This window comes from Hylobates moloch, unplaced genomic scaffold (genome assembly GCF_009828535.3).
Source record: "Hylobates moloch isolate HMO894 unplaced genomic scaffold, HMol_V3 SCAFFOLD_13, whole genome shotgun sequence".
Taxonomy (NCBI): domain Eukaryota; kingdom Metazoa; phylum Chordata; class Mammalia; order Primates; family Hylobatidae; genus Hylobates; species Hylobates moloch.
The window spans coordinates 60,855,855-60,872,369 of NW_026652288.1; the positions used below are offsets into that span (position 1 = coordinate 60,855,855).

Genomic DNA, 16,515 nt, shown 5'->3' on the forward strand with positions numbered 1-16,515 from the left:
GGCAAACGGCTCTGGCGGCGCCAGCCTGAGGCGCTGCAGCGGGCGGGGCGTGCGCAGCGCCGCTCCCGGGAGAGAAAGAAACCTCCGCAATGTCGGGGCCCGGCTGCGACCGGAAAACGGCGGGGGAAGAGGGAAAAAGAGAAGGAGAAGGGAGGGGGAAAAGGAGGTGGGGAGACGAAGGAGCGGGGAGGCGGCGGGCGGGGCCTGCAGTGCGCAGCCCCAGTAGATCTCCGGAAATTTTCCACTAACGCTCCGAGCGCCAGGGCCGCCCAGGCGCAGCCCGCTTCTGCGCGCCCGCGACCCACGTGACGGTGATTCACTCGGCACCGCCTCCCCAGCCCGCGCGCGGACTTGGAGCCGAGCCGGGGAGCAGAGGTCGGGGGGAGGAGGAGTTGGAGGAGGAGGAGGCGAGGAGGAGGCGGGGAGGAAGGGGGAAGGGTTCGGGCAGAGGGAGGAGGGGAAGCAGAGGGGACGAGGAGGTGCGGAGGCGCTGGCAGGTACCTGGGCCCCGCCGCCCGGGTGTGTGTGGGTCGGGTCGGGGGCCCAGCAAAGCCTCCTCCAGTCCAGCCTGGGCAAACTGGGAGGCTGTCGGGTGCGCGCCAGCTACGCTCGCCTGCGTCGTGGAAAACCTAGAGAGCCCTACAGCGTCAGAGCTAATCCCGGGCCGCCTCGAGGCCCCGCGGAGTTTTCGCGAACGCGCTGGGCGGTGCAGGGATGCCCTGCTTGGGAGAGTGCAGGGTGGGAAGCGGGCACGCCCTGTTGGCAGCTGCCCGCGCTTGTGTACTTGTCTGCTGACGTGGAGAACTGTAGCTGTGGAAAGCCTGCGCCCCGGGGGGGGACGCGGGGGTGCAGTCGCGGCCCATTATCTGTGCCCGGGAAGTCCTGAAGGCTCTAGGAGTTGTCAGATTAAACCCCCAGACCCACGAGAAAATCCTGAAGCTTCGGTGAGCGTGGGATTTGGCGTGCAGTTGGTTCTGTATGGTTCCCTGTTAAGACTTAGAAGTCGGCATACCAAGATTTCCTCTTACCCTTCGGCTGTGTTGAGTAGACATTACACAGACACCCCGCCCATGACTCTGCTCTTGCAAGGAAACATTTATTTCAAAAATACTGCAACCGTTTCATCTCTCGTGTCCTTTTAGGTTCTTTCTAGTAATTGTGAACTTTTCCTCTCAAGTCATTCCATCAAAGTCTTGGAAGCAAATGAAAAAAAAACATACTACCCTGAAATAGAGTTCACGTCTTTCTTTAACCAACTTGCCTTTCCCGAGAAGACAGCGTGGTGGGTTTGCAGTTCAGGTTTCTTCACAGACTCTCCTGGGGGTCTTTTTCCCTCTATGGTACCTTGAGGCATAGGACAGAAGGCAGCTGCTGAAGTTTCTGGATGTCGCTTATTTTTCACATTTGCTTTAACTTCTTTTGGCCAGAACTGTGTGTATTGTTTTCGCATGGATTTCTGCAATTAGAATTATTGTAGTTAGTAAGAATAATAATCTTCATATAAGGCTTAGGGTACGCACTACTTTAAGGTCTTTATAAATGTGTGCATATTCATTTCTCTCATCAACTCTGAGGGGCTATTCTTACCCCATTATTCACTTTTTACAAATGAGGAAACTGATGCTTGGAGAAGTTAGATAACTTGCCCAAGGCCATTCGTTCTCTAAGGAGGAACTGGAATTTGACCCCAAACTGTCAGGTAAATCCTATGCTTTGTTCACTATGCAATAGAAATTCTTTATTAATAAATTTAATTGTATTGAAATATTAAGTTTACATTTTGGTGGGATTTTCCCCCTCCTTTTATTAAAGTGGCCTTCCTGAATTTTGTTGTGGAGGGATGTTTAAAGTTAGTTTGGGTAGAAAGCCACACACAATTTTAAAAAGGAAGTCTTATGAAGAAATCATGCATTCCAAGGCAGTGTTACATTTTTCTTACAGGGTAGATGATTGAAATATTTGACCTAAGAACTTATTTTTTTTCTCAGGAGAAAGGTTTGTCTTCATACACCTTTAGCCCCTAGCAAATGGTGGATCCTCCAGGAGAATGACGATGAGGCTTTTTAGTCTTCAGGGTTCGATAAATATATATCGATTGAAATGTATTCAAGAAGTGAATACCCTTGAAAGGACGATGACATAATGCCAAATGAAAAGGAAATTTCCCAAAGAAACCTAAATAATGGATGGATTTGATAGCAAGATACTACTGGTTTTTTCCTTCTGGAAGCTTCTTTTCTGCACTTGAAACCTTCCCTGTCTAGCCAGGACTGGGTTAGAAGCTCCTTTTGTGTGTTCGTGTGGCACCCAAGATCTGCCCCTGTAGTGGTACTGACCACGGTGTATTTTCGTGGCCTGTTCACCTGGCTGTGCTTCCTAGGAGAGTAAGTGCCTGGAAGAGCAGGCATTCTGTCAGGCTCGACAGAGTGCAACAGCGTGTCCCCAGGGCTCGGACAGTTGTTTGTCCTAGAGTTATGGGAGTTATTGAGCTAAGCAATACTTGTTAAAAGCATGAGCTTACACAATTGATCAGCCATGTCTTGTTAGGATGTACTGAATTGGAATTTAGCAGAAACTGGGAGAGCAAGGTACCCGTCAGGAACTGTTCAATCTTGGTTTGTGTATATCCCACTGACCCACATGTTATTTTGCACATAATAGTTTTTTGATGTTTATTAAGAACAAAAACAACCTCTTTAAAATTGTGCGTCCAGTTAGCTAACTTTATTTCAGCATCCAATTAATAATCAGAGGTTTAATAACTACAGCCTTAGTTCTGGCCTCACAATGATAGAATGATAAAATAATAGGATTTTTTTTTTTTGGCTGAAAGAGATAACTGCTCTGTCCAATACACAACCACTGGCCACATGGCTATTTGAATGAATTAAAATTAATAAAATTGACAATTAAGTTCTTCAATAGGGCATTTTAATTGCTCAGTAGCCACATGTGACTACTTAAATAAAATTGATTTTATTAATTCATTCAAAAATGGACAGCACTGACAGTTCCATTATTGTAGGAAGTATTATTGGACAGGGCTGATAAGTTACCAAAGGAAAAAAAACAGGTAAAAGAAGATACTTTAGATAGCTTAGCATTAGCATTCTTACATACAAAGAACATTACACTCACGTTCAAGGTGTCTGCTATTAGGTTGGTGCAAAAGTAATTGCGGTTTTTTGCCATTTTTAATGAGAAAATATTTCATATATGATAAACAGTTTTCCTTAGCAGTTGTGCCTAAATTAATGCACATTTAAGCATATTCAGGAGAATGAATGGTTCAAAAGGATTCCTTTTTGCATTCCTTTAAAGTGAATACTCATTCCAGTTGATCCTTTGTGAGTTTTATTTTTTTTCTGTTTAAACATACTGAAATCAACTTGAGTCACTACACAAGTTTGACATTCATTAGATTTGGCTGTGCTTTTTAAGCTCGCATGATTGAGAAACTAAAATACTCAGTAATGTTGGTAAAGGACAAATGCCAGATAGTTTTGGACAGACCAAATATATATTTAATGACATCACACGTGCAATACAGACAGTTCCCAATTTACAAACACTCTTGAGAAGCAGCCGTAGGTTAAATATAAAACATACTTGGTGTACCTTCTTTAAAATCCTCCTAAGAACACTACCACCTGGGTATCCATTGTATGAACAAATTAGTATATAAAAAAATAAAAATAAGTCTTAGAGAATGTATAGTTTGAGCTGTGGAGGCAATAAAGAGGCTGTGTAAAACTCTGGGAGAATTAGTTGAGGTTATTTCCACAGTAGAGCAGATTTGCTTAAGTAACCCCCTGACAAAAATAGCTTAGTTCCGCCTCCCCCCAGCATGCCTGCCCCTCCCTGCTGTGTGCATTTCCCCCAGTTCTTCAGTCGTTAAAAATTTTCCCATTTCATTTATACTCCAGTTTCAGTTCTGTTGATTCAAAGTTTTGGGACTTAGGGCAAGTTTGCTAGCTTCTCTGAGCCTCAGTTTTTTAAACTGTTAAATAGGAATAATAGCATGCTGAGTGCCAAGAATTAAAGAAAAATTTATGTGAAAATATAGATTAGAAAGAAAACTAATATAAATGCAAGGGATTATGATCATAATACTCATAAAACTTCAGTACTCCCTGGGAAGATCAAATGGCCATCAGTCATGTGCACGTGATCAGAATCTGGGCCATCATATTTTTTTAAGCAAGTTGATGGCCTGAGGGTTCTTGGCCAGGTGGGAGGAGGCTGCTCTGGGATGTCGAAGAGAGATTTTAAAAAGGAGATGGAAGACTGTGAAAACATAGTTCAAATTGGAGGGAGCTTGGGCAAATACCACCTTTTCTTTTAAGGAATGAATGTAATTGCTTGCATTTTCTCTCTACTTCCTTCCTCTCATTGATTTATTCCGAAGGCTAAAGTTTCTACTTTACATTCTAATTCATCTGACATAGCATGTTTTTAAAAAACTTAGCATTGCTTGCTTTGATTTTCCAGTTGTCTTTTGCTGATGGAGCCTCTCTGAAGGGCAAATTCAAAGTACAGCTGGATACTGCGGCACTGGAGTGGGAACTTGTGGCTGTGGTTATGAAGGAGCCTAGGCAGCTATGCCTTTAGCTCCTGGTTAAACAGTGCCAGTCACACTTTGCCAGTCAAACGGAGAGGCAGCAGTAGTAAGACCAGACCAAATCAAACCAAACCAAGCAAACCACAGGGGAATGGAGGTAGGTGAAGAGCGCCAAAGAGAATCATGGCTCACAACACTTCTAAACATGGTACATACATCAGTTCATTTAAGCCTTATGATGACCCTATAGGGTCAGTACTATTATCGTTATTATCCCCAACTGAGGCACAGAACAACTGTGTGACTAAGCAACTACTCAATGTCACACCACTGAAGTGATAGAAGTGCCATTTTAACTCAGACAGCTGGATCTGGAGTTTGTCCTCTTCACTGCTGTGTTAGCAATTCTCAAACTTTCTGGTCTCAGAACCCCCTTGCAGTCTTAAAAAGTATTGAGGACCACAAAGAGTTTTGTTTATGTGGACTATATCTGTTGATATTTATAGTAGAAATTAAGACTAAAAACTTAAAAGATAGTCAGTGTATTTAAAAGTAATAACCAACTCACAATATGCTAATATAAATGACATTTAAAGTGAAAATAGCTATGTTTCGCCAAGTACAAAAGGTTGAGAATGGCATCGAAGAATGAAGAATCAAAGAATGGTATCATTTTATAGTTTTGCAAACTTATGCACTATACTGTACCTCTTTTGTTGTGACAGTGGTTAAGAAAAGAGGAAATGAGAGAGACTAAAATGTACAAGTGAGGGGAACTCAAGACCTGTCTCAGTGAGCCCCCCACACTCTTGTGTGAGGAAGAAACGATAACTAAAGAATCGTCTGTAAAGTGTACAGCAGCATCTGGATTTTCATGCCTGGTTTAATCTTCAATAGATTGTTTGGATTCATTCTGTCTCTCTCTGTGTGGGTGTGTGTGTGTATGAGCATACATACACATATTTGAGGTTAGGTAAAAAGCTTTTGTCATAAAATATATGTAAAGTGGAAAGGATTGTAGAGATTATCTGACAGTTCTTCTTTTTTTATGGATGAATGCATCTGAGGCCAGACAGGAAAATGACTTATCGCTGGTTGAATTGCTGATTAGTGGCTGGATTGGAGGTAGAACCCAGATCATCTGCCTCTTCATTCTACTCATGTCCTGTCATGGAAATTAGTCAATCCAATTATTATTATTATAGAAGTCTGTTTTCACCAGAAAGTTTGTGAACTGACAACCATAAAATCTGTGGTAAATTCACAGGCTTCATCAATGACATTGTGAAATATTGACCCTCAGCTTCCCAGATTGCAACTCCCCAAGTCTTGGTCTGTTTGCTGTTAGGATTTGTTACAACTTCTTGCTTATTGCCTTTTGTTACACAAGCAGTGCTGAATATGGGCTGGGTATTGGAAAGAGCATAAGAAAATGAGAACCCACAGTTCTGTGATATGAGAACACTGATTGGCCAGTCACTGTTACCTTCAGGATGTGCTTTTCTTAAGGATGAACATATTTTGGTCCACAAGTTTCCAAGACAAGCACATTCCTGCCAACATGATCCTTGGACAAGCTGTTCTGGAATTTGAACTCGCTACTGGAAGAGGGTTAAGTCCAGGACACACACACACACATTTCAGTGGGGGGCAAGCCGTAGTTGGCTATGTTAGCACCTCATTATACAACAGTTTCAAGATAAAGTGATTCCAGATGTGCTCTCAGCAAGTACCTAGTACTTACGTTTTTAACCCATTAGGCTAAAAATCTACTTCCAGAATTTTGGGGAAGCCAGAGTTAGTTAATTAGTTATTCCTAGTTACTTCATAAAGTTGATTCTAAGTCGACTATAATTTGCAGTATGTTTCAAGTTAGAGGATACCCATTATAACCGTATGAAACATACATATTTATAGACACATATATGTATTATCACACAGACTTGCCTTTGACAATGATTACAAGTTCATTTGAAGTACTCGTTTAATGATCATTAGGTTCCTTTGTCTCAGAAATTTCATTTAGAAACATTAGGAAAATATATATCTAAGAAGTAGTAGTCTAGTTTCTTCTTACTGATGAAGCTGCAGTGATAGTCATTGTGATTCTGAAGCATAAATTTCATGAGTAAGTCCTGGTTAAAAGGCTCCCTCCCTTGTTTAAAAAAAACAAGATTTGAAATTTTTCGCTTTGTAACTTAAATTTACAAAAAAGAGTTAAAGAGAAAAGATGATGAATGTTTTCCTTGATAATTCATATTATTGTTAGGAATATGGAATTTTTGCATCACTTGGCCCTAGAAAGTGGAGAGCTAAAGGTGAACATTTCATTTTGCTTTCAAATATTTTAAATTTGTCTGCAGAAATTATGTTTTCTGCTGAATACAATGGAAGCCTTCTTAGCTGGTCTTACTTGAGAATATTGCATCCTAGTATGCTCTTTTGATTTTATTTTGCTCTACAGTAAATTTTTAAAAATTTAGGTATGATATCTGGCATCAAGGACAACACCATTTATTTGCCAAAGGCTGTAACCTAGGGCATTATACACTAAATGGGAATATTGGCAAACATATTCTTCAGAGGTACCTGTTTTGCTGTAGGGCAGTACCTACAGCAAAGCAGTCTGGGTATGATGGACTCTGGATCCAGACTGTTTGGTTTCATTTCTGCTTCTGCTTTTTACTAGCCGTGTGCTTTAATTTCACGAATGTGAAAGATAAATAATAACTCATGAAGATTTAGTTAAGTCTGAACTTGTAAAGGAAGCACTTAGAACCATGCCTGGCATATGTTAAGTACTTCGCAAGTGTTAGCTTAAACAAACAAACAAATCTCAAATTTTGTCTTTGTCATGTCAGAGAGGCTAACATCAAGTGATGGCTAAAGCAGCAAACAGCTAGTTAAATTTAAAAGGGAAATGATCTTTGGGATTAATTCTCTCTTGTGAAAAGTTTTCTAGAGCTTCCATCTAGCTGTGGCTAAAGCTAGAGGACAAGAAGGTGAGGAAAGTGTGGCAGAGTGTATGCCCTTGATTAAAGAAAGGCCAGGACCTTGTTGTGTAACAGTTGTTTCTATTATTTCTATTTCGAGAGAAAGACCCTTGGTGTTACCCGTCAGCAGGAGATGGACTGTAGTCTTTGTGTGGATTGACAAACATTGGTAGTTTAACAATTTGAAGGGCTTTCTTTGCAGGAAATGAAAAAGTTGTGATTTTCCATAAGTCATTTAGAGAGTCACTATTGAGCCAGCCAGGCTGGGCCTGCTAGTCTATACAATGGTTTTGTGACAATTAGCCTTGTGCTGTTGCAGCATTTCAGACTCATGGAGCCTTTTGCTTAGAAGACCTCTCTTCCTTCTGGCTGACACAGCCCCATCCCAGGGTGCAGGGCCTGACAAGTGGAGTACAGGCTGGATTTCAGCCCTGACCACCTCCTCCCCGCAGGACATGGTACAGCACACAAATGGCACATTGAATATGGTAGTCATGAAGACAGATTTTTGAATTTTACTTTCTGTGCTTCAGCTCAGAAAATATGTTGTTTATTTTATTTTTCAGTCATAGTCTACTTCAATACTGGAACTGGGGAAGAGATGGTTCAGTATTTTTTGTCATTGAATCCAATGGTTGATTGTTAATTATTACTTAAGATAATCCACAAATATCCTGCTGACAGTCCAAGATGGTTTTCTATCAGAGGTTTTATGAAGCCACTTAATTTAGGGTTAAGGTCCTGCTGAACCTTACAGGAGTCTAAAAGCAAGGAGAAAGGCATCAGAATATCACACCCTTTTAGCTGTAAATCATATTTCTGTAATGCTGTTGCTACTTTTTGTTTTACATGCTCTTGCAATTTAAGATGATGCATTTTATTTCCAATGGTTTGCAATCTGTAACTGAAAGACAGAATGCTCGGAAAAGCCTCTGGCTAAAAACCAGTCTATTGACATAGAGTCATGTCAGTAGTGGCCCCAGGAGTTGTGTGGGTTTTGGCCTGTCTTGTTTCTCATCCAATATTTCTTTTCAGTATTATCACAGTTAAATTCCTCATTGGATATGCAATAGATTAAAATCACATTAAAGTTTGGACTTAAAACAAGCATAGCAAAAAATCTTGATTCTTTGACATTAGCTCCCAAGATTCTTCTATTATGGTTTCAGTGGTCCTGAACTTTGGAAGATGCTGATCAGGTAATAACTCTTCTGTCCCTTACAAGGAGGATGTCACCTGTAAAAAGGCACTGAGAAGTTTTATTGTCTCAAATATATTTATTCTGATTCTTAAGAAAACTTGAAATAACTTGTGTTGTTTTGTTCTTATTTTTGTTTAGAAATCTTTAATTTTCATTTCCCTGCCCCGAGTCTTTTCCATTCTGAAATGAGTACAAACTGCTTTTTAGCTCATACATAGGCTCTAGAAACAGTTGTTTCGATTATTAAATTTTTATCTGACAGTAATTAACATGCACTTAATACATTATGGTTTATAAAGTACTTTTTCAAATGCATTACATGTTTAATATCATGATCCTTTGAGATGGACATTACAATTTTCTCCTTTTCTGCAAACTGGGAAACTAAAGCTCAGAGATCCACATACTGTGTTACCCAAAGAATATAGGAAGAGAACCAGACTTTTTACCTTTTATTGATTAAAAAAAGAGACGTGTCCTCACAATTTCCATGTGATTAACCAGTCTCAAAATTATAAGACATCCTTTTCTCACTTAATTACATGTAGTGTTGTTGCGGGACTTTTCCTTAGTTCAGCTGAAGATGGGGTTCTTGTCACAGGGCATTGAAAATTTAGGCTCGCAGACAATTTAAAGGGTGACTAAGGCAAGGTTTTATTGGGTGAAAAGGAAGACAAGGGGAAAGGGAGACTCTTAGCAAAGCCAGAGAGTGTGCTTCTTGCCCCTGGGCTTCCTGCCTTGCAGACTGAATCCCAGGTTTCACCCAGAAGGAGGAGGGGCCAGGCTCCTCCCTGCAGACTTCTGTGGCTCCACCCCAGTGCGCAGACCCGTAGGGGTTTTGCCGGGTAGCCTTTCCCACGTGACTGTCTCAGTGTAGTACATGTGATGTGGCCTAAATTGGGAAATACCTAAATTAGTAGCTACCTGTGAATTTGTCCTAACTTGGAGAATCTTTTGAAATGATTTAAAATTCTTTGGGTTTTCAGCTCAGACCACACACACACACACACACACACACACACACACGAATTAACAACCCTCAAGCAAAATTAATGGTAGTGCATCTGCAGCTTTCAAAGTAATTGGAGAACCTTGAACCCCAGCTAATTTGATATTTTCACCTTTTCTAACTTTTTTTCAGAGTGTTTTGACATTCAGGTCAATTCTGAGCTGCTTTTAAGAGTACCCAGTGCCTAGTATAGTATAGGCATTTAATGCCTTTCAAATAAATGACTGAATTGTTCACCATATGGGCAAATGACAGTTTGTAAATAAGTATCCCTAAATGCAGAGTACCTAAATGCAATACAAATAGTAGTCACATTATGTTTATTGTTTTAAACTAGAAGGTTTTGGCGTAGTCTGAAGTGATATTATAGAAGGAGCAAGAACTTTGGAATCTGAAAAGATCTAGAATTGAATCTTTACCTTAACATTTACTGCTGGTTACTACACCTTCCTTAGGCATTCCAAATAACTTCTCTGATCTTCAATGTCTTCACCTGCAAATTTGGGGTTATATTATCTACCTTACAACATCACTGGAAGGACCATCTAAATTAATATATGCAAGGTATCCTGCACAGTGCTTAATTCATAAAATGTGCTCAAAGTTCATGCATTTTTAGAATTTGTGTATACAACTTTGTAGCCAATTAACAGAGCCCCAAGTAACAGATTGTGTATTTTCTGATTAACCTTTGTATATAAAAATCCAGCTGTATAATCTGTAGTATAAAAGACCCATGGTAATAGTGGCAGTTCAACATGCCTGTTCTAAACTCTATACAAAGAGTAAAGGGTCAAAAATAGTTAAGATAATTTTGAAGAAGACCAAGGTACAGATATTTACATTAATAGATCTCAAGACTTATTATGAAGCCATAGTAATCAAGGAAGGGTAGTGATGGCAAAGGCATAGACATATATGCCGATGGGACAGAAAAGACAGGAAACAGACCCACACACAGGTGGAAACTTGTTATATATAAGAGGTAATATAGAAGAGTTTGATGATTCAGTAATGGATTCTGGTACAACTAGTTATCCATATGGGAAAAAGTAAAATTATATCCCTATGTCATGCCATGTACAAAAATTAATCACAGGTAGGTTGAAGACCTAAATGTGAAAAGTATAATTTTTAAACATCTAAAAGGAAATCTTTTATCACCTTTGAATACCTAAGAATTTCTTAAACAATGTAGAAAAATATAAACATTAAAGAAAAAGATGGATAAACTTGACTGTGTTAAAATTAGAAATTTCTGGCCGGGCGCGGTGTCTCACGCCTGTAATCCCAGCACTTTGGGAGGCCGAGGCGGGCGGATCACGAGGTCAGGAGATCGAGACTATCCTGGCTAACACGGTGAAACCCCGTCTCTACTAAAAATACAAAAAATTATCCGGGCGTGGTGGCGGGCGCCTGTAGTCCCAGCTGCGCGGGAGGCTGAGGCAAGAGAATGGCGTGAACCCCGGAGGGCGGAGCCTGCAGTGAGCCGAGATCACCCACTGCACTCCAGCCTGGGTGAAAGAGCGAGACTCCATCTCAAAAAAAAAAAAATTAAAAATTTCTGATGTTAAACAATACCTAAAGAAGTGAAAAGTGAGAGATTTAAACATATAAAAAATTTTATACACAGTGTGTATAAAGAACCCCTATAAATCAATGAGGAAAAGACAACCCAACAGAAAAATGGGTAAAGGATATAAACAGGCAGTGGACAGAAAAGAAAACCTGGATGGCCAATAACCATAAACATAGTGATCAGGGAAACACAAAATTAAAACCATCAGAAAGTAGGATTTTACATTCACCAGAGATCAGGTATTGGTGAGGATGTAGAGCAAATAAATTTTATGTGCTGCTCATGGGGGATTTCACTGACATCACCACTTTGGAAAACAATTTAACAAAATCAGTACAGTTGAAGATGAGCCTATCGTATCATCTGCACCTCTACTGCTGGATCTAATCCCTACAGAAAGTCTCCCAGTACCTGCCACGGTTCCTAGTGCCAAGTAAGAGCTCAGTAAATAGATATTAAAAGAAGGAAGAAAGGATGGAAGGAAGGGAGAAAGGATGATAGCAAGGAGAGGAGAGAAGGAAGGAGGGAAGAAGGGAGGAAGGAAGGATAGATATAAGAATATTTGTGTCGTTGACTTATTTTGCTTTGTTTTGGGTGTTGTGGGACTGCTGCTTTCTTGTCTGTAGGGTCTCAAACCACCCTAAAGGTTTGTCAACTCCAGTGGAACTTTGGGAATCTCAGACGATTCACCTCTACCTCTCAGATTTTACTATGAATGGCAGTAAGGATTTTCATAACCGATGAATACATTCTGTAAATGCATTTCCCTTTCAGAATTCACAGTGGTACTTCTTTAAATAGTAAGCTCTGATTGCATATTTGAAGTGAATCTATGTAAGGTGTAAAATGAGATGTACCAGTATGTTATAGGTAGCATAAAATATTAGTTATTACTGGATCTTTAAAATTCTATTGGCAAAGAAAGATGAGGCCTGATGCCCTGAAAAGATAAAATATAATGTTTTCTTCAGGCATATGAGTAATCAAAAAGCATTTCACTGGTTTGTGAAGAAATGGGTATTCTTTTTAAATAGTAAATATTCATATGCACTAAGCCAATCTTTAAAATAACGTATATTCCCTAGAGCATAGAAAACATGGCAGCTCTTCCCATAGCTGGAAGAATGTGTGGTTACCCTGGCAACAACATTTTAGTTCCTGCTTCCAAGTACCACCTGGTGATTTCAAGTCTAACAGCTGTGCAGCATCTACATTTCCATTGAGGAAGTAAAACACATTCGTGCATCATCTAATGCAGAATTTAAGAAGAAACGAGCTTGCAAATTTGGGGAAGGAGGGAAAGAAATAGTGCTACATGTCAGCAAAGCCGACTGAGATTTAAAAACCCTAGCTGCAGTCTTGGAAGTGTTCCTGAAGCAGCTAAGTCCACTGCATTAAGGATATGGGATTATAGGCCGATTTCCCATCAGAACTCTAATGTACACAGAGGCTCAGTAGCCTATGAACATTTTGTCATCCCATCCTCAAAATGTGTATTTGTAAGTGGAAACTGGCACTCTCCATCCTAACAGGTATTTTAACAAAATGGTTGTGTCCCCATTACTGTGAGAGGTAGAGAAATATAAAGAAAACAGTGTCCTCAGCTTCATGTTTGTTTCTCAGTGCTTCTAATTTTACCCAAAGTTTTGGGACCATCCTTAGATCTAGTTATATTAAAAAAGCCAGACCTTCAATAATTTCCAGTGGAATGAGTTTTTAGGTAGTTGAGTGCTGTGGGGAGGAATGACATTGCTGGGCTGTAAGGAGGACAATGGGCTAGGAAATAGTTTTCCTCTCACAAAATAGAAACTATGAATATGCAGTTTAAGGTATATAAAGTTTTTACTTTCCATTTTTCTCTTTGATTATTGTGATTTATATTATTAAAAGTTTAGGAGAAATATATAAACAGGAAAATCACTGAAGATGCTGACATTAATATATTGGGAATTTCTTTTTTTTTTTTCTTTTTTGAGATAGTATTTTGCTCTTGTTGTCCAGGCTGGTGTGCAATGGCGTGATCTCAGCTCACTGCAAACTCCGCCTCCTGGGTTCAAGCGATTCTCCTGCCTCAGCCTCCTGAGTAGCTGGGATTACAGGCAAGCGCCACCACACCTGGCTAATTTTGTATTTTTAGTAGAGACAGGGTTTCTCCATGTTGGTCAGGGGGGTCTTGAACTCCCGACCTCAGGTGATCCGCCCACCTCAGCCTCCCAAAGTGCTGGGATTACAGGCGTGAACCCCCTGGGAAATTTCCTTTAATCTTGTTTATGTATTTTTTTCATCTTTATGCATTTTAAAAGAGCTACTCAAGTTATCTGTCCACATCACAATTGATTTTCTGCAGTACTAATGGTCTTTACTACTTGAAAGGAGTACTTTAATTCTGGTATGGCATTTTGTGTTTCCTTGTATTTTTTTCTTATTCCAGTGGATTCATGTTCTTTTCTGTTTTCATTTTAGCCTATTCGTTTTTCAATTTTTTTCATCTTCATAAAGATGTGTTTTCATACATCTCTGTTTAGGGCACCAAACAGATGTTACTTAAAAGTTTCTATGGTATTGTAGAATCTTTTCAGAGATACTGTGGTGGCTGTGTCCTGCCTTACCCTGGGACAGAGAGGGAGCGGTCTTTCCAGCCTAATATAAATAGGGTGTACAGAATGTCCCTAGCACTGTCCACTTGTGTTCTGAGAACTCCTTCTCTGAAGCAAACATTGAAGGCTGGTTACATGCCCTTCCTCTGTTCAGTTTCCAGGACTTAGGATTCCTTCCCTAGACCACTCCATAAATACTTGACTTCCTACTATGTGCCAGATACTCTTATAGGTGCTGCTGATATGGCAGTGAACAAACCCAGCTTATATAAAATAAGTAAACCTGTGATTATATAACATAGATTATAATATGAAGCTCCTGGTAAGGGACATAAGAGGGAGTCTAGGGAGGCGGTTAATTAATTAATTAATTTTTATTTATTTATTTTTGAGACAGAGCCTTGCTCTGTTGCCAGGCTGGAGTGAAGTGGCACGATGTTGGCTCACTGCAACCTCCACCTCCCAGGTTCAAGTGATTCTCTTGCCTCAGCCTCCCAAGTAGCTGGGATTACAGGCATGCACCACCATGCCCAGCTAATTTTCGTATTTTTAGTAGAGATCGGGTTTCACCATGTTGGCCAGGATGGTCCCGATCTCTTGACCTCGTGACCCACCCACCTTGGCCTCCCAAAGTGGGAGGCAGTTATTTTATATAGGACATTAGAGAAAGACCCACAGACTGATAAGGTCATATTTGAGCTAATAGAATTGAGGGAGTGAGTTCTGTAGTTACCTAGAGGAAGAGAATTCCTAAAAAAGAAATCAAAGAAAGCCTTTTGAGCCATTCTAAGGCTTTGGTTTTTATTCAGAGTGAGATGGGACACCATTTTGGGGTTCTGAACAGAGTGATGGCCCAGATGCCGACTGCTTTAAGAAAGACGGAGTGCTAACTCATTTTATGAGGCCGGCATCATCCTGATACCAAAGCTTGGCAGACATACAACAAAAAAAGAGAATTTTAGACCAATATCCCTGATGAACATTGATGCAAAAATCCTCAATAAAATACTGGCAAAACTGAATCCAGCAGCACATCAAAAAGCTTACCCACCACGATCAAGTTGGCTTCATCACTGGGATGCAAGGCTGGTTCAACATATGCAAATCAATAAACGTAATCCATCATATAAACAGAACCAAAGACAAAAATCACATGATTATCTCAATAGATGCAGAAAAGGCCTTTGACAAAATTCAACAGCCCTTCATGCCAAAAACTCTCAAGAAACTAGGTATTGATGGGACGTATCTCAAAATAGTGAGAGCTATTTATGATAAACCCACAGCCAATATCATACTGAATGGGCAAAAACTGGAAGCATTCCCTTTGAAAAATGGCACAAGACAGGGATGCCCTCTCTCACCCCTCCTATTCAACATAGTGTTGGAAGTTCTGGCCAGGGCAATTAAGCAGGAGAAAGAAATAAAGGGTATTCAGTTAGGAAAAGAGGAAGTCAAATTGTCCCTGTTTGCAGATTACATGATTGTATATCTAGAAAACCCCATTGTCTCAGCCCAAAATCTCCTTAAGCTGATAAGCAACTTCGGCAAAGTCTCAGGATACAAAATCAACGTGCAAAAATCACAAGCATTCCTATACACCAATAACAGACAAACAGAACCAAATCATGAGTGAACTCCCATTCACAATTGCTACAAAGAGAATAAAATACCTTAGGAATCCAACTTAACAAGGGATGTGAAGGACCTCTTCAAAGAGAACTACAAACCACTGCTCAACGAAATAAAAGAGGACACAAACAAATGGAAGAACATTCCATGCTCATGGATAGGAAGAATCAATATCGTGAAAATGGCCGAACTGCCTGAGGTAATTTATAGATTCAATGCCATCCCCATCAAGCTACCAATGACTTTCTTGACAGAACTGGAAAAAAATAAAGTTCATATGGAATCAAAAAAGAGCCCGCATTGCCAAGACAATCCTAAGCCGAAAGAACAAAGCTGGAGGCATCATGCTACCTGACTTCAAACTATGCTACAAGGCTGCAGGAACCAAAACAGCATGGTACTGGTACCAAAACAGAGATATGGACCAATGGAACAGAATAGAGCCCTCGGAAATAATACCACACATCTACAACCATCTGATCTTTGACAAACCTGACAAAAACAAGAAATGGGAAAAGGATTCCCTATTTAATAAATGGTGCTGGGAAAACTGACTAGCCATATGTAGAAAGCTGAAACTGGATCCCTTCCTTACAGCTTATACAAAAATTAATTCAAGTTGGATTAAAGACTTACATGTTAGACCTAAAACCATAAAAACCCTAGAAGAAAACCTAGGCAATACCATTCAGGACATAGGCATGGGCAAGGACTTCATGTCTAAAACACCAAAAGCAATGGCAACAAAAGCCAAAATTGACAAATGGGATCTAATTAAGCTAAAGAGCTTCTGCACTGCAAAAGAAACTACCATCAGAGTGAATAGGCAACCTACAGAATGGGAGAAAATTTTTGCAATCTGCTCATCTGACAAAGGGCTCATATCCAGAATCTACAAAGAACTTAAATTTACAAAAAAAACCAACCCCATCAAAAAGTGGGC

At 40.1% G+C, this 16,515-nt stretch overlaps 1 long non-coding RNA gene across 1 annotated transcript in view; it reads left to right on the forward strand.

Annotated features, from left to right (window-relative positions):
• Positions 1–459: 459 nt before the first annotated feature.
• Positions 460–16,515, forward strand: part of LOC116480081 (uncharacterized) — a 266,711-nt gene continuing 250,655 nt past the window's right edge. The window contains exons 1-2 of the long non-coding RNA XR_009209413.1: positions 460–497; positions 4,492–4,718. This is a non-coding gene — a long non-coding RNA (uncharacterized LOC116480081). The remainder of the gene's footprint in view (positions 498–4,491; positions 4,719–16,515) is intronic.